This window comes from Vespa crabro, chromosome 22, assembly GCF_910589235.1.
Source record: "Vespa crabro chromosome 22, iyVesCrab1.2, whole genome shotgun sequence".
In the NCBI taxonomy this organism is placed as follows: Eukaryota; Metazoa; Arthropoda; class Insecta; order Hymenoptera; family Vespidae; genus Vespa; species Vespa crabro.
Genome location: NC_060976.1, coordinates 364668 through 384066, shown reverse-complemented (window position 1 = coordinate 384066; position 19399 = coordinate 364668).

The window sequence follows — 19399 nt, the reverse complement described above, 5'->3', positions numbered from 1 at the left end:
AGAGGTATTTGAAGCAAAACATCTGCCCAATAAACAACAAAATTATCAACCTAAACGAACTCAAGATGATCTCAAACAGAGTCTTGGTTGGAAGTCTATCTGGATTCTGGAAGTTCTGTCGGGCGATGACGACAGCCAAACCAGGAAGATCAGAAGAATGCGCCGGATGGGGGATCACATCATCGTCCTGCCTACGGATAAGGCATAATGAAGTAGAGGGGTGGATTTTTTAGTGGGTATGTCTAGTTGAGATGAGTCTCACACGAGCAGTAACAACATGACTGTAGTGCGTAATGCATTTTTCTTCTCCTACTTAAAAAAAAAAAAAATAAGGATATAACGCGTAACTAAGCGTACTATCTTTTCTTGCATCGCAAAGCTCTTCGATGCGCTCAGTTTTCTTGGTCTGGTCATCGCTAAATATTAATGCAACAACTTTGGCTGAGTGATGTTGGATGAGAAGAATCGATTTTTATCGAAATTTACACGTCATGGATCGCGTATCGAGACCAGTTGTCTTTATTATATGGACTACATATTATACGGAGAACTATTGTGGCCAATTACATAAATTTTCAGCTTCACGGATTTTGCGACATGAGCTAAAGGGTGTACGACAACTCTGATCTTCAACGATGGACGGAAAGGTACAAGTATCCCTTATTTGTATGAAATCACAAGTGACGCCGGTTAAAACCCTAACCATACCGAGATTTGAGTTGAGCGCCGTGTTCTTACTTGGATAGTTACACAACGTAGTGCAAAAGGCGTTGCCATTTATGTATTCTACTAAAATGATCTTTTGGTCGGACTCGACTATCTGTCTAACTTAGATCGACATCTTTCCTCACTTATTTAAAATTTTCTGAGGGATGGTCCATGTAATGGACAAAACTAGAAGACATGTCTGAACTAAGGCCTTTAATAACACTTATCACAGCGATTAACAAATGCTTCATATTAAGAATCTTTTCTTCAACCACATAATTAAGACGAATATTTTCATATTGTCTTTGCTTTGTATTTAATGTTAAGAAAAAATAAGATTATAAACCGCCACTGAACGGAGCGTTAACTGTCCGAGTGAATTAGTACACGCAATGATCGTCGTGTTAAGAATAGCACAAAGAGAAAATTTTGCTAACGAATTTCAGCAAGACTAATTTATGACTGTTTGTCAATGCAGATGTTTGGACTCAAGTCGATAGTAGATTGCCATTTTTCGATTTGCCTTATAGTCAAAGACACCCCATCATTCTGGCTTGGAATCATTATGTAACTAGAGTGATTCCCCGCTAGACACATCTTAGCGATTATCATTCGGACATTCAAGCGACTTTATCATTATTAAGGGAGCGTTATTGGATGATTAATGACTTATCATTCATGGCTGTTGTCATGTTGCTGCAATAACCCAATCATTCCGGATCATATCATGGTTAATTTGACATCGCGTTATTAACAACCGACCATTTTTAATTGCAGGAATCGGCTATTGAGAGCTCTTATATATTAAAGAAAGATGTCATAAAAATCGCAGCAAACTAAAGGTATATGTGACAGTATTCGTTTGTCTCACCACACGCGCACACCTAAAGCTAATAAATGATTTGACGACAGAGGCTTTCATCGCGTCCTTGAAATGATTCTTTGCATATAGAAGAAAGGCATTTATATTCTGACAACGCTAATATTGGAGCTAATCGCGAACTAAAGAAACTCTGGGAATCTGTAAAGGCTTTTGAAAGCGCAAATACAGTAACTCGATATTTTAGTAAATAAGGCATGTAATGTTACTTCATTCTTCCAAAATCTCCATACTTTGCTGGCCTTTGGGAAGCAGCCGTTAAAGCATTCAAGCGGTACTTCATGCATGTGGTCGGTGAAATATTCTTGATGTACGAAGCACTCCACACGTAAATAACTAGTACATAATAAAGGAGATCCTAAATTTACGCCCTCTCATTTGAATCTCCACTAATCCCAATGATTTGTCTCCACTTACTTCTGCACACTTCCTAATTAGAGGCTTATTAGTAAACGCACCTGAGGTGGATTGGGCGCAGATGCTAGTATCGCGGTTCTCAACTTGACAACAGGTCCAGAAATTGAAGGAGGATTTTTGGGAAAGTTGGTACAAAGAATATTTGCACGAGATAAGATGAGAAAGAAATGGCATTAAAGGGAGACAGAAGATCGGTATTCTCGTACTCTTTAAAGAGAACAACGTACTATCAATGTAATGGTCAGTAGGATGCATTATCATTACGCATCCAGGCGAGGATAGCATCGTTTGTATAGCAATGGTCCGAGTGGCCATGGGGACATATAAATCATTTATATCAATCCGAAAGCACTCTTGTAGTTGCGCCTCTCACGACCCAACAAATATCAATTTAGCGGAGAAATTAATCCTAATATTCATCTAGTAGGAACTATACGTAAAAATCGTCGTGAGATATCCGAAGAAATTAAATCGAAAAAATTAAAACGAGATGAATTCATTGATAAACAAAATCATAAAGATATTAATATCCTTAAGTGAATATGCAAGATATCAAGATATCAAGATATTTAAAAAATAAATCGATTTGTCTGTAAATAGTTTAGCAACCAAACAAATTTTCTAAAGTGAGCGTCAAAATGCGGATCGTATGGGAAGACGTTATTAAAGGCCTTAGACTGTTTTATCAAAGTCCTATGAGATTTGGTTCAAAAGAAACACCTGTATAAACATGGCTCAAGGATAGTATAATCCAATCAAGTAATTCAGGCTACATTGGGCTATTGGTAGTTATGAAGAAATTAAAAACATATAACGAGATTTTGTGGTTATTACCGCAAGTTGAACCAGAAAATGATTAACTCTTTGAGTGTTATGGGTGCACATATGCGTACAGCGAAAGCTATCGATATAGACTATGGACGCAAATTCGTGCTCGGCAGATGTTATCAGTATAGATTATGAACGCAAATACGCGCCTGGCAAAAATGATCAGTGTACTATGGTCAAATGTATATGTTCGGCAATTGTTTCTATTGTCCAACATTCTGTCTCTGTCTGCGACACACGCAGAGCCCACATACCTCGTCACTTAGCAAAGATGAAAAACAAAATTTAGTTTTAGACAACACTTCAGTTAGTTTCTGATAACTCATTTCATTTGTTACGCCGTACAGTTGTAATTGTTGCATTGGCATATTGTAGTATTAAACTTATCCCCCCGTGAGTAGGGGGTAGTAGAATACTCCCACAGTACTCCCTGCTTGTCGTAAGAGGCGACTAAAAGGGATTGTGTAAATGGTGTGTGAATGTTCTTGTATGGCTATTTCTTTCTTTGTTCTTCTGTCATATCTTTTTCTATTCTTTCTTTCTCTCTAGCTTCCTTCCGTTCCTTTCCTTTCCTTTGGGGAGCTCGCCTCCCTATAATAAGAATTCTTTAAACAATAGATAGTACAGCTAAAGGAATAAACGGGCGTGGGAGGGACACCCACGCCACGGCGGTGTCAGGTGGTGGTAGGGCAGGCCACCCGCCGTCGTCAACCAACGACTGCCAAGAGCTCGGGGTAGGCAACCTGGCCCCAGCTCTGGATAATGCGTCAGGAGGGGCACCACAGGTAGGCGATCTGGCCTACGGTGTATCTAATGCGCCAGGAAGGTTAGGAAGAGAAGAAAGCTACTTGAAGGAGTGGCAAAAGGCTGCCAGGGCCGTGGAAAGGATGCAGCGCTCCAAATGGAAGTCTCCAATCTTGGAGAGAACGCTCAAACATGTGAGGCCCCTTATCTACTCCTAAGAGGAAGAGGAGCTAGGAGTAGATATGGCCGGGTGGAACAAGGAAGTACCGGCAGAGACCCCCTTGTCTCAGGTGGAAACTTACAGGTTACTGGAACTCGTCACGAAGCATACCCTAATATGCGATAATGAGAGGAGAAAATGCACCAACATTAAGGACTCTGTATCGGGGAAAATGAAACGCTCCCATAATTATGTGATAGAAATATATAAAACCTTAATGGAAAGGTTTCAAACAGGAGCAGGGAATCCTCCCTCAACCAAGGAGGCCATGGTGCAGTTAAAGGCAGAGCTCAGGGCCTTAGAACTGCGCAATAGTGAGTTGACGGATGAAGTTGCCCGTCTTAAAAAAGATAAGAAGAAAACATCGGTAAATCCCTTGGCTGAGAGGAGCCAAAAAACGACTCCGGAAATGCAACAGTTAATCGAGTCGATGAGGTTGCTGACGGATGCTTTCCGCAGTACCCAGCCGCAGCAGCAGCGGCTGTAGCAGCAGCAACAGCGGCAGCAACAGCGGCAGCAGACATCGAGTGGAGCAGCGACTGGAGCTGGTGGCCCATACAAAGGCCCCACACTCCGTGCTGAGTCCACTCGACCCCCTGCGAAACAGGTAAGTGTTGGTAAGGCACTAATCCTGCAGGAGAATTTTATAGAGGTACTTGGCCGAAAAAGGAGACGGGTCCAGAGGAAAGAAGAGAATACACTCTCCCTGGCTACATCAAGGGATGGAGTCAACGACCCTCAAACCTTGCGGGGACAGGTGGCCCCTAAGAAAAGAGGGAAGAGGAGGAATGGCGCGCAGCGAAGAAAGAAGGGGAGGCAAAAGGAAAGAGAAGTAGCTGCAATTTCCCTATCCTGTACCGAGGAGACGACGTACAGAGACGCACTCCTCCGGGTCAGAGAGAGGGTCAACTTCAAAGACCTGGGGATCGGCAGCATGTCTTGCCTTGAGAGGACTCACGGGTGCCTTTATATGGCAGGTACGAGGCAAATGGGCAAACGAGAAGGTCGACCGGGTGGAGGAGGCCTTAAGGAGTGCCGTCCCAAAAGCGAAGGTTACTCGTCCCCTGCGCATGAGCACCATAAAGTTGGTGGGACTGGATGCGGCCGCTAACGGGACTGTGTCTGTCATCCGGGCGGCTCTGGAGAGAGGCAGAATAAACGTGGGGTGGACATCAGTGAGGGTGCATGGATTCAGGCAGCGCCCCCTCAGATGTCACTGGTGCCTTGCGCGAGGACATGTCGCGGCAATGTGCCCGGCTACAAAGCCTAGGACAGACCTATGTTACATCTGTGGAAAACCGGGCCACTTGGCCAAAACATGTACGGATAAGACAGCGTGTCCAGTTTGTGCAGATGCCGGCCGGAAGCCGACCAACCACCGTGCCGATTCTTGGGAGTGCCCGGTAGTGCCTCCCAGAAAATGGGTAGACAAGGTGTTCGAGAGGACACTAAATGTTTGCCCGGAAACAATCCAAAAAGACTCGCATAAGGTCGCTGAAAAAACTGCAGTGAAGACAGTGAAAGTGACCGAGAAGAAAAGTGTGCATGAAGACATGGAGGTGGAACAAGGTGTACCCGGCATTTCAATAGGTGTAGAAGCAGCGGAGGGTCCATAGACAATGTCCTCTGCTGTTCTACAAATAAACATAAACCACGCGTGCCGTGCGCAGGACTTGCTGGCACAGCGCATGCGCGAAGACAGAGTGGAGATTGCGGTCATTGCGGAACCATGGTGGGTTCCTCCGAAGGATGAAAGGTGATTCTCATCCCTAGGAGGGACTTCACTCTCCGCGGTGCTTGTGGGCGAAAGTGAAAAACCCTGTAGTCTGGTGCGTCGGGGTCTTTTTTACGTAACCGTTAAATGGGGGGACTCGCTGGTAGTTTCGATCTACTTTCTTCCCAGCGAGAACATTAACATGTTTAGTAGACTCCCTGATGAGCTCGAAAAGCTCTTAGGAACATTCCCCGCTTTACCAGGGCTGGTGGCTGGCGATTTTAATGCCCAGTTCAGCAGATGGGACCCGGAAGGCAGGAGTAACCGTAGGGTTGAGTTGCCCTGCGTCTGGGCCAACAGAATGAACCTGGGTCTGCTGAACTGGGTTGGCTGTCTCACGTGCGTTCGACCATAGGGGTCAAGCGTTATAGATCTAACGTGGGGCACGCCGGCAGCTGGCGTCCGCCTCTTGGACTGGAGGGTGGATGAGGCTGAGTCCATGTCGGACCACCTGTATGTTAGATATAGCTATAGGCATGAGACTGCAAGGATCCGAAATTCTCGCCCACAAGATAAAAAGCTCCATCGTTGGAAGGTTAACTCCCTGGATGAGGACTACTTGGCTGCGGCCCTCATTTCAAGGGAGTGGACGGATGAACTATGTGCGGAGGGAGTGCGGCCGGTGCGGACTGTGTGGACAAACTGGTAGAGTAGGCACAGTCTACACCGAAACAAGCGTGCGATATGGCCATATCTCGGCTGAGGGGACAAACCCGCGGTAGTAAAAGTACTTACTGGTGGTCGGACAAATTAACGAACCTTAGGGTCGTTACGGCGGCCACAGTAAGGAAACTTTCCAGAGCCAGGAAAAAGAAGAATAAGGAGGAAATAGTGCGGTGCCTGGACGCTCGAAGGAACGCAAGGAGGGCACTGACTAGGGCTATTAAGGAAGCCAAGAAGAACTCATGGAGGGACCTGCTGGACTCCATAGAGGATGATCCATAGGGCAGACCCTACAAATTGGTCTTAGAGAAACTTAGGCCTTATGCCCCACCAGTAACTGCAATCCTGGAGGATGAGGTACTGGAGAATATCCTCTCTGAACTATTCCCAGGAGGACCAGAAACTGATGAGCCGCAGGAACCTACACTCTCAGAGGTGACTATCTCTGCGGAGGAGGTCTTGGCTGCCGCCAGGAAAGGAAAAGGAAGGAAGGCTCCTGGACTGAATGGGATACTGGGTGTGGTTGTGCGTGCTACGTCGACACACTGTGGAAAATGGTTGGCGCAGTGCTTCTCCGCATGCCTGAAGACAGGAAGGATCCCGATAGCATGGAAGATAGCGAAGCTTGCCCTGATCAAAAAGAAAAGGGACGCGCCCCCGGACTCACCGGGATCATATAGACCCATATGCGTGAACTGGGAAAACTATTCGAGCGGGTAGTTGTTGGCCGGATCAACAGCTACTTAAAGGAGACTCGGACCCTGGCGCCGTTACAGCATGGGTTAAGAACGGGAAGATCCACTGTGGATGCCGTCCTCGATGTTAAAAACTTCGTGGTGGCATCGACGCGGTCAGGAAAATGGTTATCCTGGTGAGTCTGGATATCTCGAACGCTTTTAACTCCTTGCCGTGGGCCGTTATTGTCAGGGCGATGGAGCGTAAAAATTTTCCACGCTACCTGGTGGGCATCGATTGATGTTCCGTGTCACACAAAATTATTAGGGGCACCTTAACATCTTATGGTGTCCCAAACAATCTTTTAAAATATATAGTTGACACTATGAACGAAGCAGTACGAGGCATCAATGTGATGCCTGGGTCTCTGGAAAAATTAAACCAACATGTGGAGTTAAGCAAGAGGACTCGCTTTCACCTATTATCTTTAATATGGTGATGGACGGGCTCCTGCACAAAATATTCCCAGAGGCAGGACGTGGACGGAGTTTATTATAACGTTCTTGCGTTTGCAGACGACCTCGTCTTCGTCGCCTCTACATCCCTGGGACTCCAAAGAATTTTGGATATTGTGAACGATTACCTAGTCAAATGTGATTTAGTTATAAATATAAGTAACATGAAAGAGATGGTGGTAGATGGCAGAGCAATGTTGAATTGTGCGGGATGCCAGTTGCCGGCCTTACAACGGGAAGATGAGTGGAAATATCTAAGCGTACCATTCACGCCTGAAGGTCGATCTAAGGGACAGGAGATCGAACTCTTCCAATGTACACTTCAAAAACTAACTAAAGCGTCCCTGAAGTCACTTCGTGATATTATCACTTTTGTTCACAGAGAAACACATTTTCGTTTATCATTTCACCCTAATTAAAATGAGTTAAAATAAAAAAATTAAGCTATTATAAAACTACAATCTTTGTTTATAATAGAAAGAAAACTACAGTTTGCATTCAAATGTGTGGCATCACCAAGCGACAGAAAAACAAACGTAATTGCTATAACCTCTATCACAACTGAGGATAAAGAAAAATACATATTGCCGGAAAACGAGAAATTCGTAAGCAATCACAGCGAACTAAGAAAAACGGAAAGCTATAAGAGAATGAAGAAAAGCCTCAATCAAAGAGGCCAGAAGAAAAAAATATGGATTAAATGCACACAGGAAATGGAAAGTACGTATTTCGATGAAAATGGCAATTTAATATTCAATGATCTATACCTAGACGAAGTAGTAGAAAAAGACATAGTAGAACCCGCACAGGAAATAGAACACCAAATAGATTTAAAGGGTATATCGGGACAATTTATGATCGAAAAATTTGTGTGCAAACATTCAAATGCAGAACAATGGTTGGAGACATTTGAAAAAGAATGTCAAAGATTCAAAATTAATAGAGATAACACAAAAATCGAAACCCTAAGATTATTCCTTGACAGAGCATGTGTGGATTGGCACTCAGCAACATTAACAGCGTTAACAATAGAGGCTAGTTGGAACGAATGGAAACAAAAGTTCTTGAAATCATTTGCAGACAAGGGATGGAATACAGGTATGTACGCTACATCCTACAAATATAAGGAAGGTTCACTGATGGAGTACGCTATGAAGGAAAAACTACGACTCGATATGGACAACAATATAGGTACGAAGACCCTGATAATGCTTATAGCAGCAGGACTACCAGAATTTATAAGAAATAAGATAGACAGAGAAAAGTGTCAAAATTCGACAGAACTATTACAGGAGATAAAGAAATGTGAAAATCTGATAAGTAAGAACAATTTTAAAAAGAAGAAAGAGGAAAGACAAGATAACAACAAGAAATTTGAAGAAAAAAGACCATGTAAGAACTGTGAAAGACTAAACAAAGGTATTAGATATCACTCAGAGGACGCCTGTTGGTTTAGAAAAGAAACCGGAATAAACAAAAGCAACTCGATGATAGAAGTAGATCTATGCAAGGAACAAAAAAACGAATAACCACACCATTGATCAAAGTAAAGATGGTATTAGAAGAGAAGTTAGAAGTAAATGGAACATATGACCCAGGTTCTCAAGTCTCTCTAATAAATTCGAGACTAGTTAAAATAAAAAAAAAAGAAAAAGAGATAAAAGATAAAAATAAAATATTTTTAAAAACGGTCAATGGTGTGACACAAACAAAAGGTTTAGTAACCATTAAAATAAAAATTTTCGATAAAGAAGAATACGTTGATGTATTTATCGTAGAAAGAAATGACTTTGAAGATTTTATTATTGGGTTGGATATGATAAAGAAATTCAAACTAACCCAAGATGAAAATCTACAAATATCTCGAAAGAAAGAAACACAGACAAAAGAAAATGTAAGTACATTGGATACAAAGAAAGAAATAAAAGAAGTTAAAATAAACTTTAACGAACATGTGAATGAGAATGAATTTAGATCAGATCTGAATCATTTGGATAATACAAAAAAAAAAAACAAAGATAAAAAACTAATAGAAAAATATAATTTTATATTTGCAAAAAACAAATATGATGTAGGCACCGTTTCGGACTACGAAGCGCGAATAGACTTACTGGTTGATAAATACTGCAGTAAGAGACCATATAGATGCACTATAGAAGATAAAAAAGAGATAGAAAATCAAATAGCAAAACTATTAGAAAATAAATTGATCGAAGAATCTTATAGTCCGATTGCAGCATCAGTAACTCTGGCATTCAAGAAAGATGAGAACAAACGATCACGATTGTGTATAGATTTTCGTGAATTAAACAAGATAGTTACACCACAAGCTCAACCATTTCCATTAATAGAAGATTTAATATTAAAAGCAAGAAACTGTAAATACTTCACCACATTAGATATAAATTCCGCTTTCTGGTCAATTGCATTACGTATTGAAGATAGACAAAAAACTGGATTCGTTACATAAGAGGGACACTTCCAATGGACATGTCTACCGTTCGGACTAAAAACATCACCAGCCATTTTCCAGAGAATATTATCGAATATTCTAAGAAAGCACAAACTGAAAGATTTTTCAGAGAATTACATAGACGACATATTAATTTTTTCAGTATCATTTGAAGAACACATAGAACACATAGAAAGAGTAATGAAGGCAATAGTAAACGAAGGTTTCAGACTAAAATTTAAAAAATGTACATTTGCAACAGAATCAGTGAAATATCTCGGACACATAGTAGAGCACAATACAGTAAGACCAGTAAAGGATAATCTAATTTCAATACGAAATTTTCCTACTCCAAAAACTCAAAAGAACATTAGACAATTTCTTGGAAAAATAAACTTTTATCACGAATACATACCGAAAAGCTCAATACTACTAGACCCATTACATAGACTGTTAAGGAAAAATGAAAAGTTCATATAGTCTGAAGAGTGTGAGAAATCCTTCAAAGGTATAAAAAATCTACTATGTTCTCAACCAGTGTTGCAAATATTTGACAGAAATTTACCAATAAGGATTTACACGGATGCATCACTGGAAGGCATTGGTGCGATATTTAAGCAAATACAGAGTGATGGTAAAGAAAAGCCAGTAGCATACTTCTCGAAAAAGTTAAATGATTCACAAAAGAGAAAAAAGGCAATTTACTTAGAATGCCTGGCAATCAAGGAAGCGGTAAAATATTGGCAACATTGGTTGATCGGAAGAAAATTCACGATATTCACAGACCATAAACCATTAGAAGGTATGAACATAAAGCTAGAACAGATGAAGAACTTGGAGAATTAACATATTATTTATCTCAATATGACTTTCAAATAAAATATATTCCGGGAAAAGATAACGCTGAAGCAGATAGTCTAAGCAGAAATCCAGTATTGGAATCATCCAAAAATACGGAAGAAATACTAAAAATAATCAACCTAATAAAAATAAAAGAAATAAAAACAGATCAAAAAGAAAATATAACATTGCAAAAAACCAAATCAAAACTAATAAAAAAAGACGGAATATTCTATAAAAAAATTAGAAACAAAGAAAAAATAATCTTATCTACAGAACTAAGCTTAAAATTAATTAAAGAAATACATTCTGAATGGTGTCATATAGGCATCAAACAAATGATAAGCAGGATATCTCCTTATTATATAGCTAAAGGAATAACGGCAAATATAAAAAAATTTTGCCAAAACTGCGAAATATGCATTAAGAACAAATCTAGGGGGCAAGGAAAATATGGACGGATGTCACAACTAGGACCGGCAACGAAACCGTTCGAAATCATGTCAATAGATACCATTGGAGGCTTCGGAGGACAAAGATCAACAAAAAGATACCTTCATCTACTGGTGGATTATTTTACAAGATACGCGTTCATGAGAATATCAAAAACCCAGAGTGCAACGGATTTCATCAAGCTAATAAGTGGAATACTAGAAACCGACAAAATAGGAGTGATACTCGCAGATCAATACCCGGGAATAAACTCAAAAGAATTTAGGGAATTTCTCATAAAAAAGGATACGAAACTGATTTTTACGGCTGTCAATGCGCCCTTTTCCAACGGTCTGAACGAGAGACTGAATCAGACATTAGTAAACAAAATAAGATGCAGAATAAACGAGAAAGGAAAAAAAAGAGCTTGGACAACGATCGCTAGAGAATGTTTGGATAAATACAATGAAACAGAGCATACAGTAACCTAAATATTTGTTAGATGGTACAATCACCAGCATTCTACCCGAAGAGATAAAAAAAAAAGAAAAAATGATAAAGAAAATTGGATAAGAGATAAAGAACTAGCCCTAGAAAGAACAAAAAGATTACATGAATATAACAAAAGAATATTTAACAAGAATAGAAAGAATCATCAATTTAACACAGGAGATTTGGTATATATAGAAGATGGCAATAGGTTGAATAGAAAGAAATTAGACGAATTGAGAATTGGCCCTTTCCAAATAATAAACAAAATTTCAGAGTCTATATATGAAATAAAAACAGGGAAACAGAAACAAGAAATCGGATTCTTCCACATAACAAAACTACTTCCGATATCAGAAGATGGAGAAGAGGACTAAAAATTGTAGACACTTTATCCGGGGGGGGGGGGGGGAGATGTAAAGAAAGTATACTTTCTTCAGATAGATTTGCGTCTCATAGCCCGCCCTTCCATTGTCCTTTATTATTTACAATTTCTTTTGTGACCTACAAACCTAGCCGTTAAGATTTGGAAGAGAAACGGACAGTATGAAATATAACGTAAAAGAGAAAAGTAACACGAGAGCTATAAGGAAATTTATAATATATATTAATAAAAATTTAACATTGTGAATAATAAACGTAAATTGTCGTTTCTTTTGTTCACAGGTAAGAGTAATTAGGAGCTAAGCATTAACTAACAAATAAAGATTTATCACTTTTGTTCACAGAGAAACACATTTTCGTTTGTCATTTCACCTTAATTAAAACGAGTTAAAATAAAAAAATTAAGCTATTATATACATATACCTATAGATTAAATCATTAGAAGAAATTGGATGACAGCTGTTAAGTTATTAAGGTTTGCAACATTTATTTGAAAATATTACTTGGGGCTTTGTTTAGTTTGTTTTTTAAAATCTTTTTGTATCTCTCTTATTAAAATGTCACAGAGAAGCTTGAAAAGAATTCAATCCTTTAATGGCTTAACTGATTCAGACAGTGATTCAGATATTGAAAATCAAATTAATGTAATCCGACACAGAAATAGAAGAGCTATATGTAGTACTTCTGAATCAGAAGCTGAATAGATTGAAACCCATGACAATAACTCTGCAGTATAGACGTCAAAAACATTTATCCCCAAAATACATAAGTTTGCGGTAGCGGATTCAGGAATAAAAAAAATATTAATAGATCCACAAAAATCTTAGATTTTTTTCAACTTTTATTTTCTGAAGAGCTCATAGAGTTGATTGCAAGGGAAAGTAATCGATATTGGTCTCGAAAGAGTAATAATAACGTAAATATGTCAGATGGAACAGGATTAGCCGAATTATATTGTTTTTTTGCTGTGTCATTATTGATGACACGCAACAAGAAATTATGATTAGCAGAGTACTGGAGCAAAGATAAACTTCTGTGTAACGAAATCTTTGGAGAAGTAATGACGAGAGACCGTTACTTTAAATTACTTCAAATGTTACATTTCACCGATGATGTTGGTCTTACTAATGATCGTTTATACAAAATACGAAACGTCGTTGAAATATTACGAAAAGCATTTAATAAATCATTCCGCCTTATCAACGGCTATGCATTGACGAAAGTCTGCTTTTGTATAAAGGGCGGCTTTCGTTTAAGGAGTACATACCATCGAAAAGAAACAGATTTGGCATAAAATCGTTTAATTTGAGCGACTGTGAGACAGGGTTCATGTAAGACCTAATAATTTATGCCGGATCATCCACCATGTTGGATACAGAAAATCTAGACATTGGAAAATCTGGAGCAATTGTGAAAACCCTTATTGAAACCGCATCTAGGAAAGGGCCATACCCTTTACGTAGATAACTGGTATGCAAGTGCATTTTAAATTTAGTTTATTTAAATTTTTGCATCATAATGGCACAAACGCGTGCAGGACCGTAATCAAAAGAAGAAAAGGAATTCCCAAAATTGACGAACGATTAAAAAAGGGGGAAGCAGCATTTAGATTATCCGATAATTTATTAGTCTTAAAATGGATGGATAAGAAAGAGGTGTATATGATTTCTACAATGCATACAGTTTAAAACGTTAATCAGGCACGAAGGAAAAAAGTTATCCAGAAACCTGTATGCGTGTTAGATTATAATAATTCAATGGGTGTAGTGGATAAAGCGGATATGGTCATAAGCACTGTGAACTCGACACGGAAATCCTTGAAATGGTAATTTTTCTTCCATCTAGTGGACATTTGCGTCTGGAACGCTTATTGTCTGTACAAACATAAAATGAAATAACCAATATCTATGGCAAGATTTCAATTGCAACTAATTAGGGAGATACTGGGAAAGTACCATTAAAATATAAGTCATCCACATCGAAAAGGGAATAATAATCCATTGAAATTAATAGAACGACATTTTCCGTCGCTTTACAAATTGGCAAGAAAAAAACTAAGAAGAAGATGTGTCGTTTGCCATGCGAACGACAAAAGACGTGAAACGGTGCATGAATGTAAAGACTGTAATGTGGGATTATGTATCGACCCTTGTTTTAAAATTTATCACTATGAATTAAATTATTAAGAATTTTAATTTGTTATTGTAAAGTGTAATTTTTAATTTTTAAATATATTTTTATTGATAATAATTACAAATCTCCAAATATGTTGTTGTATAACACTTAAAGAATCGTACGATCAAGAGAATAACGAGGCTGCACCGAAAGATGTAAGTCCGAACACCAGTTTATCTAAGCGCGATATATACACTTTTCGGCGCAGTGCTCCGTTCAGCGGTGTCATTCCGACGGGAGCACACTGTCGTAGCGAAAGGGTTAATAGCAAAGAATACACATTTAATGGGTACACTACGGAAAAATCGACGTGGAAATTCAGTAAAAGTAGTATCCAAAAAATTAAAACGTGGAGAACTCATTGCTCGCGAAAATAAATCCAGAATAACAATTTCAAAATGGAAAGACAAGAGAGACGTATTGATGCTTTCAACGAAACATTCGGCAAAAATAACTACTGTACATAAGAAATTTTATTCGTGTGAAAAACCAAAAATGGTTGTGGAATATAATCTAGGATAATCATCAGTCGATTTATCAGACCAAATGATAGCTTATAATTTACCACTACGCAAAACTTTAAAGTGCTATAGAAAATTAGCAATAGAACTGTTATTGAATACATGTATGGTAAATTCAATGATATTATTCAAAAAGGTAACAAGAAGAGATATTCAAATTTCCGACTTCAGAATGAAAGTTGCATTGAATTTAACAAAATGTCGTGATAATGATGCTGAAGTTTCCATTTTTCCACGTGAAAGCTTGCTGAGAAAACCACGACATAAATTAAAAGCAATGCCGGGAAAAACTCGAACGATGCGAAGATTTTGCAAAATTTGTTACCAAAAGAATTCAGAGAAGCTAGGAAGAATAATTGCAAAAAACTGTAGCAAAAAAGTTGTGACATATTGTAAAGACTGTGTTGGTTCACCCTTTCTTTGTTTAGAATTTTCAATATGACACATCGTAACGTGCGTGCATAATAAAACTATATTACATATATAAATAAAACTATTTTCAGATGTTTTATACTCCATTCATTTCTTCACACCACTACATCGACGATGATAATATTAAAAAATTATAAGTATTGTCATTTGTCTAAATTTTTTATTTTTTTTTTCAATCTGGGCACGCCGGTCACCGGTGGCCCCAATGGCATCACAGCCAAGTTAAGTGCTGGTCACCGGTGACCCCCGTGGCATTCAACCTGTTAATAAAGAGTTATATTGTAAATTTTCGTGTAAAATATGTACAGAAAAAATTATCAGCGAGAGACTTTGCCAAAACTTGTTTTACTCCGAATAATATGTATAATTCAATTACGCGCAATCGCGAATCATTGAATATACATCGAGTAGTACGGTCATAAAACAATTCTCTCTATAAATACTTAGTCTAGCACGGTCATAAGTTAGTTCTTTTTATTACAATTAAAAGCTATTACGAGGTTACGTCTACGTCTTCCACAGCACAGTTATAAGTGCGTTTTCTTTATATTATTCAAGAATATTGAAAGCTATTCAATAATATTAAAAATTATTTAACCATATTAAAAAGTTTTCAATAATTATAAAATTCATTGTTTAGTTAAATTTTAAATTTCACGAGTAATCAATATACTTTATAAATTCGTTACTTCGTTTTTTCAATGTATTTCATTTTTACAATGTATTTCAATTTTATTTTGTTTTCGTTCTTCTTTTTATTTTGTTTTATTTGAATAAATTATAATTGTTAAAAAGTGAAGTGTTCTGAACAATCAAAATATAACTTCCGGAACACATCCGTTCCAATTCTATCTACATCTTCGACAATGCAAGGCAAATCCAGCATCTCTTGGCGCTTTCAAATAGAAATTGATCTTGAGGAACAAAATTCAGCGCCAATCATCAAACGTCATTTTTGATAAGGTAAGATCAGAAAAGTGTAACCTTCTTGAGGAAATTAGATTGTTCATTTGCAAAAGAAGTAGAAGAGCCTCATTCCAGAGTAAAGTTCAAAGGATTGACCAAAAAGAGGCAAGTAACTAGATTGGAGTAATCGAAACATTGTAGACACTAAGGTAGCTCTACGAATGGTCAAGACCCAACTTCTGACGTCACATATTAATAAAAATTTTTTTTGTATCAGACTTGTCAGTGCAAGTGGGCAAATACTTACTTTTTATGCAAATCTTTCTAGATTATAACTATACCTCTACCGAAATCTTTAATCGTTCTAGATTACCTATTTCCTTATCAATCGTCTTCTCCAAATTTCTTACTTGCAGTGATGATAATGCTTCTGCTAAATTATTCAATTTCACTATTTTCATTAGATTTAACACTTCTGGTTTTGCAGAATTAATATATCTTAAATGTGCAAATAATCGTATCACTAAAGACTGCAGGAAGTATAAAAATCAGCCGGAATTAATTATAATGACGAACACCTTCCCAACGCAACAATCTGCAAAAAATATTAAAGGAGATTGAGCCTGAACAAAAAAGAAAAAGCAAATAGAAAAGACAAAATAACAAATAATATTCCAATTCTTAATTTATATGATATCAAACAATTTCCGAAATTAGACATAAAGATAGATGCCCCTATCAATTAGGAGGCAAACAAAATAAACACTAATATACAAGATAACGTAAAATCATCTAATGATCAAATTTTACTATTAGTAGAATTACCCAATAAGATCTCAGAAATAACAAAAATGTACAATATCAATAAAATAATTAGCTTAGTGAAAGAACTCAAAGATAACTTAGAATAAGTTAACAGACAAATGAAGCATTGATTGCTTTATTTTGTGAACTTGAAACAAATTAACAAATCTAAATATATGTAGCTGAAACATCAATGATTTAAGAAATAAAAAAGGAAAATTAACAGTGTTAAAATAAACTGGGCAAGTAATCAAACACTAGCTACATATAGGAACTTTTAGATTAGTGCCTTTTTCTATAGTTAATTAACTTCATGTTTTTCTAGATCTCTCAATTTCATTGTAAAAATGTGCTTAATATGTACATATCAGTTAACATTAACCGATATCAATCACTTAAAACTTTTTTTCTTCCAAATAATCAACAGATTTATTATTTTTCGGCTTATTCATTTCGAGATTATGTTTCTTCATATTATGAACATTTCGTGTGTATAAAGTACAATAAAAAATCGAAATATGTGTACCGCAGATAATACTAGCATCGCTAACACGATGACTACAATTGCACCAATAATAATTAACGGTAGTAGACATACATTAGAGAAACTGGATGCAAACTACAACTAGAAGTATATGATGGGATGTTATTGATTATGAATGATCTGTAGGATTGTATAACAGAAACCAATGTTGATACAAATCGAGACTAGAGGACATTTTCAAAAATTTGCTTTTCCGTCCAATTAATATATCAGAGATGTTGAAATAATTAAACAAGCTTAGGATAACTTATAGGTATAGGTATTCAAAGACAGAAGTTTACTTTTTAGCTTATAGGTACATTTTCCCCTTAAAACAAAATAATAGGAATAAAAGAAAAGGAAAAAAAAACGGGGATATCGCTCTGTTGAATATTGACATTTCGCAAAGCAATAATATTATAAAACTCAAATCCCTGATATACTATCAATTTTTAGATGTTAGATATAAGAATATGATTAACACGTTGAATGCCACGCCGATTTTGAAGGCAGTCCCCGTCAGGCCACGCGCGCCACTTAGAAGCACTGGTATTGTAGGGCCAATGTCTCTTATCGCAGTAAAAGAGTGTTTACGTTTAGAACGAGACGCCTATAGGCATTCATTCATTCGACATGTTACACGCCAAGTCTATTTTGTTTTCATTATGGATTCGTGGTCGGTGTTTCTATTACGAATAAGCAGTTTATTGCAGTCCTTGGCCTCGTGCAGACAAAAATTTTCTTTAGCCCTGAGCGTCGAAATGTCAGTCCGAAAGTATGAAAGTGACAGCAGCAGTGAAATAAGGTTTCCTAAAAAACGGCGTAGAGTGGTTATATTTTTATTATCTGAGGAAGAGGAGGAGATTGTTGGAGAATGGCATGACCCGAGGGGCAATCAGCCTAAGATTGTGCCATTTACATATCCTTCAGGGTATGTGTGAAAACTTGCATATAGTGAAAACTTGCATATAGGATGAGATATACCCGTAGAAACCAGCTATCTATTATTTGTGCCGGATGAATTGTTTGAGAAAATTGCCGAACAAACAAACTTACATGCAGCAAAGAAATTAAAAGGTGGACATGTGCATCGCTTGACAATGTGGACAGAAACAAATAAGTCTGAAATAAAGAGATTTTTTGAAAAAAGTGATGTCAAGGAACAGATTTGAACTGTTACTAAGAATGCTACATTTTGTAGACAACCAAAACAGTAATGGTTCCAATCGTTTATTCAAAATACAACCAATTATAGACACTTTGGAAACCAATTATCAAAAACATTACAATCCATCCGTGGACATATGTATTGATGAATCCTTGGTTCCCTTTCATAGCCAATTTATTCAGGCAATATTTGAAACAAAAGCGCCACAAATATGGAATCAAAATCTTTAAATTGTGCTGTGGATCGGGATATACGTATGCTCTCCGTGTATACGCAGGGAAAAATTTAGAAAGAGAAAACACTACGCCCACTAACATCGTAATGTCTCTTTGCAGAGATCTATTTCATAAGGGACACACGTTATACAATGATAACTAGTACACGAGCCTAGAATTAGCGGAAAAATTGATCCACAAAAACACTCATTTAGTGGGAACATTGCGTTCAAATAGACGAGGAAATTCGCAGCAAGTTATATCAACAAAATTAAAACGAGGAGAAATCATAGCGAAAGAAAATAATCAAGGAATAACCATTTTGAAGTGGAGAGATAAGAAGGACATCCTAGTTCTATTGACAAGGCACTCGTCAGAAATGGTGAATGTTCAATGCCGACCAAGAAACAAGTTCAAGCCACAAATTATAGTAGAGAGATATAAAGATTCTCTTTCGAACATCAACCGCATTATGTTACAAGCCATTTTCAAGTTATGATATAAGATCCATGATTAAAATAAGACAATGACAGAACGGAATGTATTTGAAAGAGGAATGTATATATTACGTCTAAATGTACTGAAAGATTGAAATAATGCTGCATACTTGAAATTAAAATAACAACTAAATTTA